Source organism: Corvus hawaiiensis, chromosome 6 (genome assembly GCF_020740725.1).
Source record: "Corvus hawaiiensis isolate bCorHaw1 chromosome 6, bCorHaw1.pri.cur, whole genome shotgun sequence".
Taxonomy (NCBI): Eukaryota; Metazoa; Chordata; class Aves; order Passeriformes; family Corvidae; genus Corvus; species Corvus hawaiiensis.
In genome coordinates, this window is record NC_063218.1 from 31742070 (window position 1) to 31761109 (window position 19040).

Here is a 19040-nt window from a genome sequence, read left to right on the forward strand (position 1 = left end):
ATTTAAAAAATACTTCCCTTATGCTACAAGCTGTGCCAGTTCAGAAAGCTCTTGGAAACATGCAGTCTTACATATGGTTTTACATTTACTCTTCTGGTACCACATGGAGTGGAGGAGGAGCTGCCTCGTGCTAGTGGACTGCTCTGGTGTGGGAATAGCTTGACCTCACTTGGGGATCAGGAAATCTCCCCTGATTAAACCCCGAGGTTATCTCCATTGGTTAGAGCATGGTGCTAGTGGTGCCAAGGTCACAAGTTTGATCCAGGTATGGGCCATTCACTTAAGAGTTGGGTTCAATGATCCTCTGGGTCCCTTCCAACTCAGACTATTCTGTGATTACTGCTCTTAATTTGTGCTTCTTAGAGGTAGGCTGATTTTTCTTCTATCTTAGGATTACTGGAAAGATAAAGAAAACTTTCCATAAGAACAAATTATATTTATGGCAGTAAATAATGTGCAGTGGTAAGATTAGGACTTTAACCTAGAAAGTCCTGCCTGCACACTATTGCAGGGAAAGCTTCTCCAGGCAGGCTTCAGAAGAAGGAACACATTCAATGCAAAAGGCAGAAGGCTGACTGGCACAGAGCAGAAAGCATCCCATGAACAGGGAGATGGTCAGAATATATTCTCAGAAAAAAGCATGAATGTTTAACTATTTGTGTCAAAATTGATACTTTAGCCTAACAAATAGATTGAACTATTCAGAAAATCCTGACAATAAGTAGGTGTAGAGATAGCAGTGGGAAAGCAGTGCCAGGAATTACACATGGTTTATGTAGGTATTTGGGGTCATGTTTTTGTACAACAAAAATATTGCAGCAGTCAAGCTTGTAATTAAAAGGTTTTCAACTAATAAAAACTGACCTAAAAGGGAAGCAGCTCAAGTTACCCGGCAACAATTTGCAATGGATCAAGGCAAAACTAGATAGTGCCTATCTCTAGGGAGGAAGCTCTGCTGATCTGGCAACAGATAAATTGTTCTCAGTGCTCTTTTATAATATTTGACCACTCCCTGCATCCTGTCAACCATTATTTCAATTAAAGTAAGAAGTGCTTCTTGCAGTCAGAATAAGGCGTATGTTCTCCAGAACCTTCAGTCTGTTCTTGAAATATCAATGTTCACATGCTCTTTTCTGCACATGCATTTTTGAAACTTTAGAGAAGTTAGTGTGATTGCAGAGGAAAATCTCACCATGACTAATTTCTCTAATTTACTAGTTAAAATGATGTAAATTTTGCATAAAAAATGAGGCCTGTACTGCATGAGTTTGTTCCTTTGGCATATAGTGTACTTACATACAGGTTTTCCTTTGATATCAAAGGCCCATGGATGACAGTGCTCTCAAGATTGTACTTATGAATTGGACTTCCATCTTTCTGTACTCTCTACTCTCATATGATATCAACAACAGCCCTGACCCTAACAGGGCTGCTACTAATTGTGACAAGGACAGCACATATAGAATCATTAAGCAGTAGATGTTCTCACATTTTAAAAAATAAATATCCTGGGTTTTAGGAAACATTTTGATTGTGAAAATCCAAAGGCATCAGTACATTTGAGTGCCTAAAACTCTCCCACTTTGAAAAAGAACAATTACTTTTGAAGTTAGTTTGAAGACTATTAATGTAGCTGGTCCCATATAGAAGTCAATAATAATACATACAGCAAAATTCAGGCACATTAAATTATGTTTAGAGAGGGTAGATTTTCCTAAGGCTAGTCGTGACTTATAAATAAAGTCAAAAGTCTTTCAAACATTTCTTTATAACTCCATGGGTTTCTCCACTTCTGCTTTCAGCATTTTTCCTGTCTCCCTGCAGAAAGGTTAGATCATCTTTGCATTTGACCACAGAAGAAGGTATGTATAGGTGCTTAACATAAACTTAATACCTTCTCTTCCTTTATCACTTGACACTTGGCAGCTGAGGTTCTGTTTTTTCTTGAATCTGTTGAAAGACTCTTAATGTAATTTATTGGTAAGTGTGTGCCTGAATTGCTTGAATATGTAGTACACTGATTTGAATCAGGTATGAATATAGCTGTACTAGAATGCTGGTCACTAAATTTGGGAAAACAATTCTCAGCGCTTCACAGTTAAGTATGAAAACATTTATTGTTCAGATAGTAAATGGAAGTTGATGCATTTTATTCATGCTGCTAATAAAGTCACTTATTAAATACGTTGAAGAGATGTCTTAGCAAAGATATGAAAATATCTCTTTAAAAAAGACAGAATTTGATAACATAGCAGTGCATGTGTTTCAGATCCTGCTGGAGGGCTGGTGGAGGCAACTCTTCCCTCTAGTCTTGGTCCTCAGATTTTGATTGAGTTGTTTTTGTATAAACTTTGTACACTTCATGCAGAGACTAAGGTGAGACCTTCATTTCTTGTGTCTTTTGTTGTCTTTCCCCTATTCTGAGATTTTCTGTAAACTAACACTTTAGTAGGAGTTGGAAGCCTTTAAGATTAGAAAAGGAGTTTCAGTAGCTCCAGTCAGAAGCCCTAAGATCTCTGCTTACTAGCCAGACTTCCTCTTATTTCACAGTTATTTAATCTTTGCTAATTTTCCTTTATAAAGACTGACCACTTTTTCAGTTTCATTAATTGACAAATCTACAAGTTTAGCTCTAGTTTTCACATGTCCACTTACTGTCTTAATTTTCTCCCTGTTGCCTTTACAACCCCTCACATAAAAAATGAGGACAAGAACAAAATGCAAAATTACCTTCTCGCTTGGCCTAGCTTCTCACCATAGTCTTTCTACACTTCCATCTTTTGTCTCTCTTGTGAAGAAATACAAGTCTTATACCTGATTGTCTTCCAGTTTCTCCGTGCAGCCCACTGCATGCATCCCATCTCCTTCCCATCCTATTTCTCCATTTCTCAGTCTCATTCAGTTCCTCATACACAATATAGTTATATGTATGTTTTCCATCCAAAGAACTGTTTTGTTTCTAGTTGCCTCTACAACTGCCTGCTGTCTTTCATCCCTTATTGCTAAGATCAACAAATATTCATGTACTGTATCTAAACAATTGAGGCCTTATACTTTTTCTTCCAGTTCTGTGCTAGATGTTCTCCAATTTCTTGCCATGTTCTGGTGTAAGTGCATGCTTGCAAGGCATACTTCACATGCTCTCACCAACAGCCTTTTGAGAACTCCATTTCTTTTCTCACTTTGGACATTGATTAATGGCAGTCTAATGCATAAGCACAAAATCAGTTAATTTGTTTCACTGATGCTTCATACTGTTTATCTGCATTTAGTTTACTACAAATTTATTTCATATGCAAACTAAAACTTCTGTATCTGTGGAGGGTCAGCTCAAGCTCAACATGATCAAACCAGAGCTTATTAGTCCTTCCCCAAAGCCTCCCTCACTTCATAATTCATCCTGAGCAATACCGCATCCTGCCTGTTCAAGCTGTTAGCCTGAGCATTTTTTGCAATTCTTACCTCTTATAAGTTTTCATATTAGTTCAGTGCTAGCTTTTATTTTTTCTGCAGAATTAAAATAATTCTGTCCATTCACACAGCAAAAGCCCCTCTTCCCATCTTGTTGTATTCATTTTTTGCTTTCAGCTGTCTCTTCCCTAGGCAGGTTTTTTCAGATGAGCACCTACAAAGAATGTTTCTGCAAAATTGTTTCCCTGGTTCAGTACTTGGACATGTCTAAGCTTCTGTACTAACTCAAATAATTTGCATGCAGTTTTCAAGCTCTTTATAAGCTCTCCCTCACTACCTGATAATATGGGATCCTGCCTCTAACTGGTCCACAACAATAGCTTCCATTTGACTGAGAACCATTTATAACATTTTTGCATCTTTTACCTCATGCTGTTTCTCATGCTTGAGAGGCAGTCCCTATGGCCATCCAAATATGGTCATATATGCTAATATATCATCCTCTTTCAAAACTAGAAAATGTGGGGTGTGATTCAGTGGCTGAAACTACCATCTGTCTTGCTGAAGAATATTGTCTCCTTGTTTCACTAATGTTATCTCCTTTTCATCTTTTCATTCTAAGCTGGAGAAAGGTATTGTTTTGAGCTTGTGTTTGAACAGCATCAAGCACAACTGGGATATGATCTTGGACTCTTACAATACAAAAAAAAAAATAGTTGTGGTAATATACTTTTATGCCAGAAAGTAATCTCAAGCCTAATTCCTTGTCCTTGTGGGGAACTGTGTTCCATAAATAGACATGTGAAAACTGTAGAGTTTTAAAAAGAAATGGCTTAGGAAATAGATTTTGTCCTGAGAAATCAAAGGGAGAAGCATCAATTTTGTTTTGTCGTTATATCTGCATTCTGCATGTTTGAAATTGCAAGGCTGCAGAGGAAGTCTAGCTTCCTTTATATTTCCTGTTTTGCTGATATCTCAAATTGCGTAGAGTAGCAGACCTGACCAAGCAAAATGTAATGAGAAGAACCCCTTTCTGGTGATAAACATTATAAGCTTTATCCTTTCCACGAGAAAAACTAATGTTTAGATGATTTATTGTCTTCTGAAGGTTTTTTTGTATATACCATGTTATTCATATTACTATGATTATTAAATCATTGTGTTGAAAGTTAATTTCATTTTCACCAAATTTTGTATTTACATTGGTAAATGTTAGCTACACACATCTGATTCTAAAATGGAGGAAAACTAACTAGCTTATATAGACTGACTATCCTATAGTGGGTGGAATCAATAATTTTGAATATATCAAATACTCAATGAGCTACCTATGAATTATAGATCACCAGCTATTCATAAAAATGCATCCAGAGTAAAATTTCAAATTATGAACACCATCTAAAGTTGCAACTTATCTACAAACTAAGAAAATCTGAGACTGAATGTGTGCCTATCTGCATGTTTTTATCATTTACATAAATCCTTGCTAATGAGGTTGCATTTATGAGTAACAAGAATAATCTCAACACTACTTTCCAGGTGTATTTAAGCATGCCATCTTGTGTTATGACATGTTAAAGACTTCTATTTTAATGGTTCTAAATATGGAAAATTAATATTTAATTCTTTTATATGAATATATTTATCTGTGGTTATGGGGAAGTCTAAATTAATTTACTTTTTTTCCAGAAAGGGGCAAAAATACAAAATGCTTGTATCATCCTCTTGACAAGTTTCTGTGTGTCAGAGCTGCCCAAAATACATACTGAATTCACCATGATTTATGCTATTAGCGTATTTATACAGGGAAAACTTTATACTTAGTCACATCTTGCACCACCAGGACAACCCTTGGGAAAGATATATGTCATTTAAGTAAAACCTTATAAAATGAAGGCCTTGTTGCCTTTGTAAAATTATGGCTCAGGCCTGTTACTTTGGCTAGAGAAGGACTGTGAGAAAAGTCCGTGAGAAGAAAAAAATTAGTTTTTACCCATGGGAACGTAGTATCAACAGAAGCATGAAAGTTAAACAGTAGAAGGAGAAAACGGCAACATATCTGCACCTGTTATTTTTCTGAATGCTTGAATGCTTATGCCATAGGTAGCCAATGGTAGTATATTGAAGTTAATAATAGCCAATGAGTCTATTGTCGTAGTTGAGGAGCCAATGAGTCTGTAACACGAATGATAACAAACAAAAGGTGTATAAAAGAAGCTGCTTTGTTTAATAAATGGCTTTTTGGCCCTTGAAAGAGGCACTGTCCGTGTGTGTCGTGACTGCCCCAACAGCAACAAAGACATTTCTTACAGATACTGTGGAACTGTCAAGCATCATGACAGAGAGGCATAGGTTATAATCAATTGCTTTTGAATTGCTCCTCTATCTTCTTTATTCACTATTTTCACTAGAACTGAGTGCAGGAGTGAGTGGAAAAGAGGATTGTAGCTTCCTTTTGTCTGTGACTCAGAAGCGCAGCTAGTGTTTAGCTGTCGTATTTCCTTCATATTCCCTGCTTTCTTATTAAATATCTTCAAATGGTAGATTTTGAAAATATATAAACAGATGATATCATGCCCAGAAATTACCAAGCTCCACAATTTTAGGCATAGCAACCTTTAATGATTCCTGGATAGACAACTTGGCAGAAAATAGTAGCTGGTTTGGATGTTTCAGAAATAGAACCAGTTTGTAGGTCATTACTCAATCAGAAAAGTTGAAAGGGTTTAGTAGAAAGGACAGATGCCATGAAAATAAAGGACACATGTATTTATCATTTTAATGTTTTTATTATGGTGAAAGAAGTTTGTGTCATCATCTTTCCTGTGTGAGAAGACACGTTATTTAAAATTTTAGAGGAAACTTTCTAAATCCACAAGAATAAATGTAAAGATTATGTGGGATATTTCTAACAAGAATTTCAGTAACTTAGGTGTGCTATAGCAAAAAAAAAAAAAAAATGAACAATTGTGCATCTTCCTCCATATAGAAATCTGGAAAAAAATTTTCACCTTCCTACCACTTGACATTCAAATTTATGAGAGTCTTGAAAGCATGAGTGAGGTTAAATTTTTCTTTTCTGTCAATGAAAGACAAAATGCTTACTCATTAATCAGTATAAGCAATTTTTCCAAGATTGTCTCAAGTGCTTATCAAAACATTAAGGTTTGACAGTGCTAACTAATTCTCAAATGTTTTGTCTCAAGTCAGATAATTTCTAGAAACCAGAATATATTTATCAGAAGTTTTTTCAGTTCTCCTATTCAGCCAATTTTCACTATCACTGACTAAAAGGACAAGAAGATCACATGTCCTAGTGTATGTATGAGTTATGAACTTGGTTGATGTTTCAACCAGAGAAGCTTTTGTCTGCTAGACCTTTGCTTTTACCAGGAGATCATATGGCATATGATGCATATACAATCTATTTAACAAGGAGCTCTCACACTACAGGAATCCTCTCATCTGAGGAACAATTGTAAAAAATAAACAGAGATTCTTTAGCCTAAATGCCATCTGAAAAATCAACTACATTTTTGGTTATCCGAGCAAATTCATTCAAGGTTCCTGTATACATTATAATGCCCTCACTATGATTTTAAAATATCCTAGCAAGTTTGGAAGGAGATTAAAAAGGGATAAAAGTGATAATTAATAAATATTAGATTAGATAAATAAAAATTAATCTTGTGGTGAAGTGAGAAATATGTCTAAATTGTGTTAGTTTAACTGCAGTTGTTTTTGCCATTATATGAATTTATTGTAGACGTACAGCGATGATGGGAGATGTGTACCATATTCCCCATACAGTGATATTAGACCAGCTGATGAATATACTTTTTACCACACTAATCTTGTAGTACTTTCATGTTACTTCCTGCAAATATAGCAGTGGAATAGCCCCTTTTTTCAGTATTACAAGTACTCTAATCAAAAGGCAAATATAATAACACTGTATTTAAAGTATGACTGGCACACTTAACCTTCATTCAGTCTATAACCAGTACAGCTGTTACAGGTGGAGGGGAGGGGTTAAAATGTGGATCACTAATGTGTGCGTCCTTGACATTAAGTAAGGAAAATGGCTCCCTATTCAGGAGTGTTGGCAGGCACTAAAGATCTTAAATGAAAATTAATCTTTTCTTAAGGCAAATTGAAAGCTTGTTTTAAGGAGGTGATGGAGGACAGAAAGACTGTTGTAGAATTATGGTGGAATGTGATCCTCTCCAAATGTCCCTATACCTGAAGTAGATGCCAAAACAGAAAATAAGTCAGTGCTTTACGGTTTTAGAAGATCAGGTCTGAGCTGATCTGGCCTGAGCTAGTCTGACCACATCTACCACATCTGACAGCAACTCATTGCTGTTAAGGTTTATGTTATATAACTTACAACTGCATAGAGTGATGGGGAAGGTGGGCAGTGCATCATTAACGGTGGATCATTTGGATTTTCTTTGACATCCATATAATATAACAAGTCCTACATTTGATTTTAGTGGTATATAATTTTGGGGCTACCATTAGATAGTCACGTTCGAGTTCTTATAATCAAGACATCATAATTCTTAATTTTTATGCATGTATTTTCACTCTCATAGTTAAAATGTGTAAGTGCACTTCTAGCTTAATAGTCCATTTTTAAATCTAGAAATTATTTAGTTTTCTTCCTCAGATTAAATAACTGTTTAAAGTTAGTATTGTCTATCAGTGTACTTTTTTCACATCACAGCCATCTCTTTTCTCCAGCTTCTAAGTTAAATAGATTGATAGATTAAATGTATTATTTTCAGTCATGTCTCTTACAGCTCAGCTAATTTTTCATGGATTTTTCTTTGTACTCTTTCCAGTTTGAAAATATATATCCCACAATATACTATGCATGGGCAAACAGAGCAATCAGATGTGGCCCAAAAAGGCTTATCTGTGAGTAAGTAAGAGCTAGGTATAAAAAAGATGCAATGTAAAATTAGTGTACCTTTCTGATTTCAGACGTCTCAGCACTAAGGAAATCTTTTTCTATTTATTCATTTGAATTTTTGTTTCTTTATTTATTTAAATGGCTCTTTTGGAAGAAAAATGCTGCAGTTAGCCATTGTAGATAGACAAGAATGAACCAAGATCTAATAGTGAAGCCTAAAGCTTGGTTGCAGAAGTTGTAAATCCCTAGATACCACAGTCAACTTGGTATCGCAATATTTGCACTGCAAGTAGTAGTCGAAAAGGGATTGTTAATTTGGAGTGGAACACAGGTTCCCCACTGCCCATGGTAAGGGTGTAAGGGGTTTCAGCTGTCCAGGTTCCTAAGGAAACTATGTAGATCTCAGAACATTCAAATCTGCCAAAACGGAACCAATAGTACAATAATATGATGAGAAGAGACAAGGTGAAAGAGTTGGTTTCTTTTTCTGTTCAGTTCATCCTGCATAACTGAATTCTGTTGGAAATTCATTATCTAGTTATTTACTTTATCATTGGTGGATTAATTTCTTCCAATACTGCAATTTTATATATATATATATATATATATATATATATATATGCGTACAGGGAAATTTAATAACCCTACTAAATATCCCCAGTAAGTGGTCCCTTTGCAGACTGCTTTAACCTAAAGTGCAGAGTTTATCCAGGATTGTTCACTCTCACTGAAGCCTTCCATGTTTGACACATGTAAAAATTGCTTTTGATGGATGATCTAAGGTAGTTCTGTTGATAACATTTGAGGAGACATTTTACTGGCATCTGAGAGGTATTGCTTACTGTGTGTTCAGTGTTAGTGAAAGCAAGGACAAATTGAGAAAGAGTATCTCAGAGTCTATCAAGGCCTTATTGGTACAAAGATGGCTTTACAGTTTTCATATGTCTGACTGCATAAACTGGGCCCTCCAAGCGAAAGAAGAGAAACAGATGCTGTATTCTGAAATGTAAAATTGCTACCACATTGTGAAAACATAAGGAATAATATTTTATTCAACTACACAATTTTATACATTACGATATCAGAAATGTTTAAAAAATTAAGGTGCATTCTTAAGTTAATTCAAGGCTAAAAGAGGTAGAGAGAAGATCCTATGCTTCCATGTTTGACTTGAACAAGAAACAGCACTGCATCTTTGAGAGTACAGATGTTCATTCTATTTCATTTTGAGGGCAAAGATCATGAGGCTAGAAAATACACAGAGTATTTGTGGCATCTCTGTTAGAAAACCAGCTGTGTGTGGTAATAAAAATGCAGGAAAAAAAAAAAAGATTAACGAAGAACAAATAAATGGGAGACAATATCATTAGCTAGATTGCCTATGTAGCGAAGAATAAATACCAAGTATAAGGACCACTAGCATAACCAGGCACAAATACAGTCCTATTATGATTACATCTATCTATCACTGTGATGAATGTGTTCTAACCAGTTTTTGAGTAACAGTAGGCCTTCTTGGCCAAGTTGATTGTTATCAGATGGTCTTCAAGATAGCAGCATGTAATAGATTTGCCAAAAGATTGCCTATGGCTCTGTTATAAATGTGTTTTAATGCCACTCTGCAAAAGATTCAGTGGTTTACACAAGCTGTCTGCCAAATTGCAACTCTTTTTTCTACCTTATACATTCTGAATATTTGGATATTCATTGACAATCCAAAGAAAAGGTTCAGACTGGAAACATACACCATGCCATTGTCATGTTGCTACTCTTGATTTAAGCAAATTGTTTGACATACTGGTAGAAGAGGCTCTGGATATCAAAGAAGAAAAAATAATGTGGATTTTTACAGAGAAATTCAGCCCATAACGTATTTCTAACATTACACTAACCAACAGAGAAATGCTATCATGTATTGTAATGCAGCTCCCATAAAAATCTCTGATAATCCCCATTTGCTCTTAAAATCAGGCATTAATGCAATCTTTCCATATGATGGTATTTTCATAATCCATACAAGTTATGCTTACCGTGAACAATTCAAGGATTAAAATTAAACAGAGCAGGTTGTAAAATTGTGTATTTGAAGAGAAAAACATTTCATTTTTATGACTTTTCACCAATATAGCATGCAGCAGCCTTGTTAATATGGTGTGCAGCAGACCAAATTAAAGATGCAGATGAGTAAGGCAAAAATGTCTCACACACATGTTAATTACCTTTATTAAGTTGAATATTCCACAAATGTTCCAAAATATTTTCTACATAGAATAACAGGAAAATGTCTGGCACTCTTCTCTCCACTCCTGAAAGGAATCAAATTCTCCTGTGCTTAGTGTAGTTACTAACTGAACTTGGAATTGGCATCTACACTTGGCATAAAGAACATGTGTTTATATACATGTGTATGTACACTTACACACAAACTCATATGTACACACACAAAAAAATGGAGGAATGGGGCAGGTATTATAAATCATAATCAGTCTGGAGTGGGACTGTGGCAGTGCAGTACTTTTAGGATTTGTTGTAAATCTCCCATTTGACCCAAAAGGCCTTACTTCATTTAATATCAAAATCTTTATTTAATTTGTTACCTTAACATTGTTCTGTATTAATAACTGGAAAAATGATCCTTAAAAGCACGAAATACTTATTAAAATGGGGTAATTTGGACTATTTCCAAATGTATTCCAATAAACATTATTGCTCTAATAGCTATAGTCTTATTCTATAGGACTTTATTATATTATGAATTTACCAGACATTTTCTCAAGGGGTAATAAATAAGATTCAGGAAGGCATTTTCTCTGTGTTAAATTGCTCTGATTAATAACATCTATCCATTGCCAAAGGTTAAATGTAAAACATAGTAAGATAACTCTCTTTTTTCAAATCTGAAAGTATAATACCATGTTTTCCAAAGCCATGAAAAAGGCTGTTTTGTTTCTTGGTGGTTTTTTGCAACATGTAGCTTTGGAATAATTACAGATTAGTCTGTAGCAATTTTTGGTTCTGGAAATACAACATGGTGTCATCAGACTTCTAGCATGTTGGTGGGGGATCACATAGGCTGACTGTAGCTCTTCCAGTGAATGCCGAGAGATTAGTTACCATTTAGATAGGTCTGGTCCAAACCATTCCAGGTATGTTTAAAAGAGAACAGCACTTTTACCTTATGTATTATATCTATTTGTGAAAAAAAATACAAGGGCTCTCTTGAAGAACTGACTAATGTGTTTTGCGCTGCCTAACAGGCTATCACTGTCTTTTTACTCTGACACAAAGTTTAAGTGCAAGTTAGAGTGATTCACATTGTCTTTCTGCATCCTGAATCCCCTCTATGTAAAATGGTGATGATACTTCATTTCACCCACACATAACTTAAACTCCAGGCTGTTCTAGGCAGGACAGTATTATTACAGCTTTCAACAAAATTGCACCACTTTTTTTTTTTTCCAGTAAAACTAATAGATCATTTTTTTCACTGGATTAATTAAATAAATGAATGAAAATAGAATGCATCCCATCTAATTTTAGTAATCTAAATTTAGGCATCGAGTCTAAGCAAGTCATCTTCATTTCTGTCATAAATGAAGAGAGGTAGAGACTCCCAAAGGGTGATTCATCCCATCCAAAGATAAGTGTCTAGCATAGGTGGAATGAATCGCCATCTCTCCCTTTCCCTGCCCCTACCATGAGCAGAGACAGCTTGTTGACTACGTATGTACCTCTTCACAGCTTAGAGTAGTTGAAAGAACTGCATTTTTTAATATATTTTTTTAAATACCATGATTAATCTTTCTCAGAGTCATTTCTAGTAAATATAAACCCAAAGAAGAGGTTCACCAGCTTCAAGTTTCAGATGACACATGGTTAACATTTAAGTGTATCAAGTGTTGACATGAGAAATGTGTACTGCTTTGTGGAAATGGAATACAATTCTTTGAGGGACAACATTAACTGTGATGGATAGCCGAGTTTAGACCCACTTTATCTTCACTTGCGTTTTTGAAGAACAGAGGTCAATACAGCCAAGTATATTTTAGACCTTTATTTCTTTTCAGATTCATTTAAAACTCATCCTAGTTGTAAAAGATTAAACTACTAGCATTACTGAAAATCTTCACCGTGTTAGTCAATAAACTAAGCTTATAAAAATTAGTTGATGCATCCAGCTAAGGTACAAAATTTGGAGCTGCATTTTCAAGATGTCTGCTGGCAGGATTTCTTAGGTATAATAATTTTGGCTGAGTTGTTGCTCAGTGGTAATTTTATGTTAACAGCAAGTATCATGATAAAAATGTTTTTGCATTATAAGAAATAAAGAACTAAAATATTTTTATTGTTTAACTGTATCAAAAACTATAAATACGTAATGCCATATTCTCCCATCGTAAAAGCATATTCAATACACTAGAGGACAGTTTACAGCAATTGATGTGCTGGGTGTATGAGCATTTATATTTTTGGCACTGGTATGTTAGCAGTTTTAAGCTCATACTTTTTTGTATATCTCAGTCTGTTACTAAAACTTAGAAATGTATTTCTTTGAAAGGAATGGACACAGTTGCATTTCTAAGCTTCAGGCTTCTGTTGGGTACTGAAAATGCAGTCACTGCCACAATACTGAAATTCACTTTTGCTTGAGTTATCCAGCCATAACTTGTGTGTATCACTCCAAAGTTTGCCTCCAAATTCCTATTTGAGCTCTTGCATAAGTGCATCATGAAATAGAGTTTTTGCTTAGTGATAATTATGTGGAATCAGTTTCATATCTGCTAATAATAGCTAATAAAAGTATACGTTTAGTCAGTTGTCAAATCTCTACAGACATACTGAAATCATGGCAATGCCTGCCATTTCTAGAAGAGATGTAATAGCTCCTATTGCCCAGACTCTAAAGTATGGACTCTGCTCCCTTTGCATGAACATCTTTGACCTACAAAAGACCTAAAAAATTTATAGTTCAAAACCCAAAGAAAAGAAAACAAAACAGCGTTACAAGAAGAAACAAACCCCTAATGAAAAACACCATACCATAATATAAAGGCCATACAGTCCAAGTCAGTGCTCTCTGACTCTGAAGACATCATACTAATTTCTGTGTGTGAGCCTTGCCTTGTTCAATTCTTTCTCATAGACTGGGTAAGACCTTTCATTGTCAAACCTAAGACAGCACACAAGGATTACAGAATCACAGAATATTCTGAGTTGGAATGGACTACAAGGATCATCAAGTCCAGCTCTTAAGTGAATGGCCTGTAAAGGGTTCAAACCCACAACCTTGGAGTTACTAGCACCATGCTCTAAGTGTAACTTACATTTAATTTCAAACATGAGAATATGTGCAGCCATAGATAGCAAAAGCTTGTGCATGAGGATTTTGTATCCCTCAAAACTGTTTCTAGTTAGCATAAAGCACGTTACATAGAAACTTACTTCCTGTGTACAGAACTGTCATGTACTCTGTGTTAATATTCTTTTTTCATTCTTTAAATATTTATTTGGAGAGGCTTCTCACCACTGCTGGGTTTTTTGATCTACTGCTACATTCCTGAAGCAAATCTGATGTGAGGTCTTGCAGCTCTTTTTCCTGTAAATATCAAACACAGCCCAAGTTCCGTGGCTTTCTGTACCTTTAAACAGTACTAAATGCCAAACAAATGCTTCATATTATCCAGATGTGTCATGAACACTCTTCCCTCTCTGATCCAGACTCATTCCATCAAGAAAACAAATAGCATGGGGAGACTTCTAATGACACTGCTGTATTCTTTCTCTACTTATGCTTGCTTTGTTTACTCTTTTTATTAATTCATATATTTCTAGCAGCACGTAGAGGATTGGTAGCGGATACCAGTAATTCCCTAATGTCCAAGTCTGAGCTTTGAACAGCAGTTATCATGTTTTCAAGTGAATTGCTGTCTGCTTTGAATATGCTGTTTTCTTTCCTCACGTGAGATTGTTTGGCCATCTGTTGCTTTTGATTTATCTTTTTTCAACTCTCTCTTTAATGCTGTGAGAAGATATTTATGGAAAGTTTATTCATCAACATGTTTTTCAGTATACGTTTCAGTATGTGTTTCAGTATGTGTTTCCCTTGCACCATCAACCTAAGTGCTCCTCCAAATTCAGATTTCAGCTTGCAGCAAGTAATTTTTTTTCATAAATTTTATGTGTTGAGTTTTATGGATGTTTAACATGCAGCTTGTTTCTCTAAGAGTTAAATCAGTACTATCACCTACACATTACCAAAAAGGGTGATGCAGGAGGAGTGGTGTTATTCATGCAAATAGTTAATGGTATACAGTAATGTCAGTCTATTGAGAATCTTCACTGTCTTCTCCCATGTTATTTTTTTCTCTCATCTTGGTGTACAAAACCATGGTAAGGATCTAGCCATCAGTTTCTTTGGTGTGGCTTTTTGTACTTGTGCATTTCCACAGTGTACTCTGCTTAACTATCTCACCATGAGTTGTTCTTCCCTTCCTTCCAGAAAAAAACATAAAAACATTTAATCTCACTTGCTGTTGAACTGGTTGGAGCCTTTCTTTGTCTGTGTCTAGCCTAAAATATGCTCCAAAGCTTGCCCAACAAAATCCTGGACCTGCAGCTATTCAGATCAAAGGCTGGAATGTGCTGTGGTTTCTACTGTATACACCTGTGTTTCTTTCCTAAGGAAACCAAAGTATGGACAAAATGGAAAGAGAAAGGAAGGATTATTGTTGTTGAACTCATATTTGTGAACTGAGTCATGAATTTTACGTGTCTTTTGTGAACGTGTATCTGCTAACCCCACCTTTGCTGTTCAGCTCTATAATCATGGTACAAATTACGTATATTTTATGCTCTTCAAAAATAATGAAACAACAATTAAGAGAATGAATACTGGCAAAGTTGTATTATGGGATCAAGTTACCATTTTCCACCTTGGAAAATCTGTGTACAGGCTTTACGTATAAGAAGCCTCCCCTAAACTATGCTGTTAACTCGGACTTTATCACTGTCAATATTACTAATTGCCTGTCCAGTTCCTGAACTATGTGAGATTTATAAATTCAGTGCTCTAGTGTATTTTCTCACCTTTTACTCCATCTCAATTTCCAAAGGATATTTGCTGATCAATGGAACAAAGGTAACATTTCCTTTTATGACAAAAGTGAATAGGCAAGTATCAATTCTGAGTCACTGTTATGTATTCCTAGAAATAATTAAATGATATAAATTTGTGTTCTAAATTAAAGGTTTGCATCCTTGTGAATTCTCCTTTACCAGGTATTCAATAAATATATGTGTTCTCATTCTGTGAGGAGCAGCACCTTTATAAAGCTCTGGCATAAGCCATTGAGAATGGATTGTTGTGCAGAGATGCAAATTATACAATATACACTAGTAAGAACTGAGTCAGTTAATGAAGCAAACATCCTTCAGTTCCTCAGTTCTTAGTAATTTCTGAACAGGATGTCATTAAAAAAAAAGTGTTCTGAATGCAAAAGTAGACCAGTTGAAAGACCTAACATAACAAGGAAAACAGATTTCTTGGGATGATGAAACGTGAAGCAGTAAGTTGTGCCTAGTCAAAGTCACCAAATGAGCAACCTCGGAGTATTAGTATACAGAAATATTCAATAGACATGGGGAGTTAGTTGTAACAAAAATGCTGTCTTGAAGCACTCAGAGGCAATAAAGTAATGCTAATGTACTGGACTGTACAAAACGAAATTGTCCATGATTAACTTCAAATTCAGGCTGTAGTATCTTCCTTTCATCAGAAGTGGGGACCAGTATTTTATGCACGTAGGCATTCTTAGTAATTAATTGTCAATGTACTCACAGAAGAAGCCAATGACTTTGGACTTAATCCCTGACACCGGAAAGTTTCTCTATTTATTGTTCCTATTCCTCTTTAATTTATAAGAGGGCGGTGTATTTATAGAAAAACGCTAGCCCAATTACCAAATGGTAAACTGTGTCCAAAAAAGATTCTTCTTCTAACCTGAAAAAGAAAGGTGTGATTTGCAAATTTAATACAAGGATGGGAGAGATTTTATTATTCCGGGTGGCCATTCTGGAGTACAATAAAAAATCTAATTTTAGATAAGTCTATAAAGTTTTTTGAAGCATGGACTGTGACCACAAGAGAGGCTGTTGAGAAAAGGTTTCTGGAGTTAGTAGCTAAGATTATTCATACCTGGTAGTTGTGCAGTATATTTCTATCCCCTTCAGGCAGTTTAAAAATAATCTGAATATTGTGAACCGTTCTTTAAATGTATCAGATTACGGTTTCTTGAAAAAATCAAAAAACACTCAAATGTAGAAAGTACATAAATTCAGATTCAACCTGGACAGAAAATGGTATCTTGTTCGCCATGGCTATGGACACATATAAAACAAGAAAAAAATCTAATGGTTTCTTGTGATCCCAAGGGTTGACCCTACAGGAGCATGTTATGTGTATTGGTTGGATGCTGTAATTACAAACAGCAACAGCATCCCAAGAGGTAATGACAGGTTTCCACGTGGCTGTTGCTTCAACATAACATGTTTTAAGACATGTTCTCTTAAAAATAGGAGACTGTGAAGGGGAGAAACTCATAGTTTCTTAAGTAGGATTTTAAGCAGGCGGCCTCCAAAAGTAGGCTGAGATACCTGTAGATCAGGACATCATACTGTTAAAATTAATGACTTTACCAACATCTTGAAAATTATTCTTGGATGTGTAGTGACCTTAATATATGTCCTGTATTGTGACCTTCTGTGTTACTGTAGATTTGACGATACAGGATATTTCTCATGGTAAGGGAAGGGAGGTGCAAAAGAGAGTTGTTTACTGTAGCTACTTTATACCAGCTTTGCCAAAATATTCTTTCTAAAATCTTTTCAAACACCACACCTGTCTGCTAGGAAACAGAGCAGAGATTCCTTTTTTTTCCTTCACTATGAATAAGCACAATGGGAATTTTAAAAAATAAATTATGTCATTACTTACTGCTTTAGATGATGACTATTAAATTTTCCTTTTTTCTTGCAAGTGTCATAATTCCTTTGGAATAGATCAGCTGTGCAATGAAACTATTTTATCTGAAGGACATGAGACATTCAGAGATGTAGTAACTTACTTCAAAGACTCAGGCCTTATGATCATAACTAATACTTACAGTATTTAAAATTGTTTATTTTTCCTCAAAGCATTTGAAAATTCTTCTCATTGTAAACAATATGACAACCTTCCTTGGTTAAAGTTCACAGCAGCTAAACTCCTGCTCAATCAAATTTTCCCTTAAGTTATTAAGCTGCAATTTTAAACACACATTGCAGCAAGGACTGCATTACATAATGTCTCCCTCAATCTTACTACTGTAACTATGAGACAATACCTATTCAAAATATGAAGCAGGAAACTTTGGGGTTTTTTCTCTGACAATGTAGCAGACTGGAGAGAGAAGTCTAAAGTTTGTCTGTTTAAGGGTGTGATCTGCATCCCTAGTTACTAATTTAGCATCAAACAAGATGATGGTTTAATTAGAAGCAGCACATTGCCTTTGATAAACAGATGTTCCCTTTATTTAACTGCTGCCCACAAAGTTAGCACAAACAGATTTTTTTTCTTTGTTACAGACTGTTAATTTCCGGCCCTTGGTCATTGTGTTCCCATAATCAAAACATTCCCAATTAATATGTATTGCCATAAATTTATTAATTCATCCCTGCATGTCTCCATAATTTCCTTAAAGCACTTCAGCTAAGAAGCTGAGCTTCTCTGTCAAAGCTGTGTGAGTAACAGTCCAATAAAGCCACACCTAGTTGTCAGTGGACCAGGATTTGGGTAAACATGGGCCAACCCAGCACTCATGTGTCTGGTGACTTGGTAAACAATGAAGCATTCAGAATTTTAGGGTCCTACTACTGTGTGAATACAACCCCACCTTGCTATTATTGCTGTAACAGCAAGGTAAACAAAAACTCAACACGCAATTCAAAAGAGCTGCCATTGGACCTACTTAAAAATAATTCTGTGCAATTCTCAACAGGTTGCTAAGCAAATAAAGGCTCGGCTTTGTTCTACTTCTCTAGCCTCTAGGTAAATAACAAGTGTAGAAAAGCACTCACAAGTTAATAAGCAAATAAAGCTTTTAACTTTTCAAAAATTATCTGGTTTAGATACTGTAGCAGATGTTATCTTGAATGTGTTACTGATTGCACCAGTTTATGAAGAATGCTTTGCTTTATTCTATCAGGTTATATTTTATCTTTATGTATCTTTGAGAGCTAAAGATGTTTAACTTTGAACTTAAGCTGAAAGAATTACTAGATGTACCCTTAAAAATGGATATTTACCATTTCTTTATTTTTTCATTTCACTTCAACTGCTATCCATGTATAGCCACAACATTCATGTAGGTCAGGTTGTTAATACTTCCTAGGCATGGATATGAACAAATGTCCTTAAACTGTAGTTTGTTGATCACTACCTCCGTGGATTTGGTTAAACATACCTTTGTGATTGCTGTGTTCCAGATTTTCAAGCCTCAGCATCTAGCACACAAGTTATGTTTGAATAAGCTCTCTTTTCAATTATAGCTTTAAGGCTTCACAAAACCTCATTGGAAATTCTGCCATCCCAGGTTCAAATTCTTTATTCACATTCACTGACAATGCTTATATATAGTGGGCAGAAAGATTTCCTCTCAAGCACTCCATCCACCCC